Below are 6,000 nucleotides of genomic sequence, written 5' to 3'. Positions count from 1 at the left end.
TAAATTTTGACTTTTGATTATTGTGCCAAAAAAAATATTAATTATAAAACAATTATTATTTTTTTTTTTTTGATTGTATTGTTAGGATAAAAAAAATGTAATTATTTAAAATTTTATTATATTTAAATTTCTAGCTCGAAAAAGGAAACACAAACTAGCCTTATCGATGGAAATGGATCCAGGTGTTTCTCTTTTAATTAAACCAGAGGAGGAGAAAACTACATTAAGAGAATCCATCTCTATTGATAAAGACGAGGCCTCATCTTTAACTCGCCAAAATTTTAACCTTTCTCGTCCTCTGTTTCCTGTTATTGAATACCATGACGGCCATCGTTTCATTTCTCTTCGCAGAACCAGAATTTTAAATTTACAGTATGTATTCAAATTTTTCTAATTATTCTTTTCCTTATAAAATAATTGTAATATTTAAAAGAAAATTTTAATAGCAAAATAATTAATTATTAAAAATATATTTTTTTTTTTTGTTTCAGACGTTAGCGACAAAAATGGGTCAAATAGTGTTATTCGCATCATTTATAATAAAATACACACATATTCATTCTTATATATTCAAAACAGTTATAATAAATTTTTTTTTATTTTATAAACAAATTGATCAATTATTCAGATTTTTATACACAATTATTATTACACATGTAAAAAAAAATAAAATAAAATAATTTTATTATCGATTTTAATCAAAAATTTCTTATTTCTCTTTTTTTTTGTATAAAAGAAATAAATAAATCAAAATTATTTATTTAAAAATTTTAGATTTCAAAATATGTGAATTAAACAAAACAATTGCAGGATAAAAAGAAGACATAGGCGGAAGTTATGAGCATGCTTGGTATAAAGAATACAGTGTAAAGGTAAGATGTGCTTAAAGCGATATATTATATATATGTATATAGAAACTACTTGCGGATTGATTAAAGAGGATGAATTCTAATATCTATATTGCGTAAAAGTTTATAGGATACTTACCCTTTTTGTTTATATATTATTGTTTAGATTATAATTTTAATTTTAAAATTATTGAATATTAATTATAATAAAAAAAAATTATAAATATGTTTTTTTTTTTTTTTTTTTTTTTTTTTTTTTTTTTTTTTTTTTTTTTTTTTTTTTTTTTTTTTATGTATTATAACATATTTTATTTATTATTTTAATGTATAAAATTTTATATTATATTGTTTAATTAGGTTAGTATGAATCAATTATTATTATATATTTTTTTTTTTTTTTTTTTTTTTTTAATTGCATGCAAAATTTTCTTTAATTGTTAGTCGGTTAGTAAAGTTTTTAGAGTCGATATATTATTATATTCCTTTTTTTAAAAAGAAAAATTTAAGGCTTTCTTGCTAGTCGAATTACATAGTATGTGGTGAGTGCACTAATAATTATTCCAATCATAGATAAACCTCTAAATAAGTCTCTATAAAAACTGGAATAAGGTTTTCTTTGATGAGTGCTTAAAACTTTTAATTGGTTCTCAATTTCTGAGAGGGGTGTTCCTTCAGAGGGATCCCATTTAGTTGTTTGGAATAATTCATCTTTTGTTAAAAATTCGTCTAATATTGGTATGTTGTCTAGGTCTGTTGTATTTGATATTATGGTAGAAATATTTAGAGATAGGTCAGGTTGATAAAGATATTCTATCCCAGTATTTTGTATAGATCCTCCAGTTATAGTTATGTAGGAACTTCTACCAACGCAGGTGTTTCCGAGACGTAGTAATCCAAATCCAGAAATTTTAATACGTCGTTCGTAATTATCAGGGCAAGTTATAGTCATAGTTTCTTGGCTAGGAGTAGAAAATAACCATCCTCCTAGTGTAGTAACTTGCTTCCAATAGGTTTTTGTATTTATTTTTAATCGTATATCACACAAATCCAAAGCTTTTTCATTTGGTTCGAGTAGTAATTGGCTTTCACATGTTTTTAAAGCATTTATTTCAAATATTGGTTGATTATTATCGCAAATATCATAAGTATCTGTTTTTATACATGTATTGAGAGATTCTTGGTCCATATATATGTATGATCGCCGGTCTTCAGATATGATTATGTATGGTGTTTCAGGAATAATGTATGCGGAATAATTTTGTGGTTTAATATTTTGAGGAACTGGATAGGAATGGATTTTATATATTTTATAAATATTTTTGTTTAATAAAGGAATATCTACTAACATTAGAAATTTTTCTTTATGGTAACCTGTTTTTGTTCTTGCCAAAGTAGATATTTCTTCTGCTAAAATCCTAGATCCTTGTATTGGAAAATCATAATTTTTATTAATTGTTTGTAATCGATTTTTAATATCTACAAGTTGTTCACTATTTAACAATGATGGGTGAAATTTTCCTTCTCTAGCTGAAAGAATTATTTGTATTATTTCTTTCAATGCATGGATAAAATGGTCTAGTTGTGTTTCTAGACTTTGAGTCCATTGTGCTAAATAAATATAGTATCGAGTGCGATTTAATGACTCAGTTAATGCGTTTAAACCTTTCAGATTGTTTCGCACATGATTTAAAACTTCTGAATGGCGGTCTGCTTCTTCATATAATTTTTGTAAATCAGATCGTATTATGTGAGTTTGTTTTCCAACAAGATGGGATAAATTTCTATTTAATTCGTAAAGTTCGTCAATAGCTTCGTTGTAAATTTCTCCGTCTTCTGTTGTTAATATACCTATTATTGGTTTTAATGCTTGTCCAATGAAGTCTAAAGGGGATCTACGTTTTCTCATTGTTATAGGTAAATTTTCCATATCTAATGGTGTTTCTTTGAGGTTAGTTAATAAATTTGTTGCATCTTGAAACATATTATTTGCTCGAACGACCTTTTCTCTTAATATATGAGGTCTTAAGGTCTGTTCACATGGCTCAGTATAAGGTCTTGCACAATTAATAAATATTTGGTCAATTTCTCTTATCAATGTTTTCATGGGAAAATGATTTTGTAATTTTTCAAAATCAATAAAAATTGTCAATCTCCAATAAGTCTGAATGAATCTTATTGTTTTTAATCTTTCATAAAATAATCCCGGATTTTTGTCAAATATAGTGATTTTGTAATTTTCTGGATTTGCGTATATTGTAGTGACTATAATAAGGAAACTCCATTGAAATAACATCTTTTTATGTTTTAATCTGTGAAAAGGCAAAATTATATTAATTTGATATTATAGTTATAAAACAATACTAATGCATATATGCATAGATGCATATAATTACACATTCAAATCCAATTCATAAAGTAGAATAATATGATTTATGGTATGACTAAATGTTATGGTAAAAAAAAAATAATTATGGTTGTGTTCGTGTTTGATGAGTTATTTATAAATTAATTTATAAATAAAATTTTTGATAAAATAATATCATAAGTCATAAAAAGGAATGAAATGTTTTACGAATATTAAAAATTTTCAATACAGCAGAAAAATTCGAAGAATTTTGAGTAAAAATAAAAAAAAAATTAAATTATTATTATATATAAAAAAAAATTTGTTATTGTTAAAAATATTTATTTAAATATTGTTGGTTGAAATATGAAGAGAAAAAAAAAGAATTATAAAAAAAATAAATAAAATATAAATTTTAATATTAATAATTTGGCAACACTGTAGGGTGAGAGGATTCACCTTGTGTTCTTCTTGTGTCATCTAAACATTTCCGCCGCTTCCCCTTAATGCTCTTATCATCATGGCGGAAGGCTACCTTGAGAGAATCCGCGAGGTACCATATATATATATATATACAAGTATCGATGAATACATAAAAAAAAGAATTAAAAATAATAATAAAAAAACAAAAAAAAAATTAAATTAAAATTAAATTAAAATAATAATAAATAATACTAATAATAATCAGAAATAAATAATGCAAAAATAAAATAAATAATAATTATTATTACTATTTAACATACAATAAATAAATAAATCTTATGATAATTAATTAATTTATTATATATTAGAATATTAATATTAATAATAATATTAATAAATGTAAAATAAAAATGGGTATAAAAAATTTTTTAAAATTATTATTCACTCCCTTCCCCTCTTAAGAGTTAACATCGTCTCTGGTGTTATTATTTTTCCTTATTTTGTTTAAAATATTATTTTTTTTTTTGTTAAAAAAAATTAATAAAAATTAATAATATTTAATATTAATAATAAAATTTATTTTTTTTTCATTATTTAATTATTTATATAAAAAAAAATTTAAATAATAGGGAGAAAAATTTTAGGGGTGGTTGGGGTTGAATTTTGTCTGTGGGTTTCGTAGCGCAGGTTGTATGCGGCTTAATATACAGCGGTACGGTTTGTTAAGAGTAAGGTGTCTTACATGCGGAGCGTATATCGGCCTTGCCTTCTCAAGGTTACTATGTACGAAAGGTGTAGTAAAGAGGAAATGATAAGTAAAGAGAATATAGATTTAATTATGAAGATTTGTATTTTCAGTATTATTGTCATTCCTGATCGCAATCATTACTTATTATAATTAACAAATAAAATATTGTTATTAATTAACAAATTCATTATTAATTATTGTAATGAAATATTATTTTAGAGAAATGCATTGAGAATCTTTAAGTTTGAAGGTTCTTTCGAACTGTGGTATTCATTGACCGGTGTCTCAGACTCGGCGGTGTTATGAGTACGTGATGTTTAGATTATGAGGTGTGAGGAAAATGCTGGCTGGTGACCATGACTTAATGCTACATTTTAGGTTCTCATTGTATTTCTTTATTATACCTTATTCAAAATTTTATTTTCTTTCTTTTACTTATAAAATTTTTGTTAATTATTTAATTATTTGCAATAAAAAAAAAAATTTTTTTTATTACAAATGATTTAAAATTTATAATTTCTTAAAAAAATTATACCTGTAAAATAAATAAAAAAAATAATAATAAAAAAAAAATATCGATAATATTAATAATAACAATAAGTTATTTTTATAAACAATTAGTTATTTGAATCATTCCATTGTAAAAATCACTAGTATTATTAATAGGAAAATTATTAAAATTAATAATTTGTTAATTTTATAATAACGAATATAATATATGTTAATTAAGTTAAGATTTATTTCATTAAATAGTTATTAGAAATTTTAATTTTTTGGAAATCATTTAATTAAATTTTGAAATTTTTATAAAAAAAAAACTTTAATTAATTGTTTATTGTAAAATAATTGTTTTAATTTTATCGTTATTATTTTACCATACTAAATTACGTATAGTAAATTAGACATTGATATACATATAGATTTTGATTTGGTATATGTGTATCAATTTTTAATTGTATATGTTTATGATATTTGGACAACGTATATGCAGTGATCTGGTTGTGATCAGTGTGACATTGGACGTGGAAGATGTCTGAGAGTAAGTATGAATATATATAATTTAAATGAAGATTATTATAGTTTAGAAAATTTTAATATTTGATAGATAATAATATTAAATATAATATTATTTTGTTTTTATTTTCAGGTTTTAGGTGCAATGTTTGCGGCAAGGTGAGGAGGGGCCCAATTGCAGGTGGCAGTACTGTCCTCAGCTGTAAGTATATGTTAAATAAAAATAATGTGTAATTTATTTTAAAAATTAAAAAAAAATAAATGATATTTTGTATTTATTTTCAGGTTTCTTATGTCCAGCATGTGGGGGGTACATGCCAAGGAGGGAAGAACCGGAAGAAGAACCTTCCGATTCCAAGAAGAGGTGTGCCCCCTTGTGCAGGTACAAGGTACCTGAGGGCAGAAGAAGGATGATGGTGCTGCCCAAATTTTGGGGGTCGGGAGAGATCCTGGACAGGGACCAGTGGTTCTTGGGGTGGCAAACGTGGGACACGTTGCCACGAAGGCCAAGGCCACTAGCGTCCTTTAAGGGATCAGAGTCCCTCCCGGTGTCGCGAGTCACTCGTGTTGTAAGTATATAATTTTGTTTTTTCCTATATATATATATATATATATTTTTTTTT

This window comes from Leptopilina boulardi, unplaced genomic scaffold (assembly GCF_019393585.1).
Source record: "Leptopilina boulardi isolate dan_hultmark-lab unplaced genomic scaffold, ZJU_Lbou_2.1 LbouV2_392, whole genome shotgun sequence".
Lineage (NCBI taxonomy): Eukaryota > Metazoa > Arthropoda > Insecta > Hymenoptera > Figitidae > Leptopilina > Leptopilina boulardi.
Note: the sequence above shows the minus strand (reverse complement) of the source record.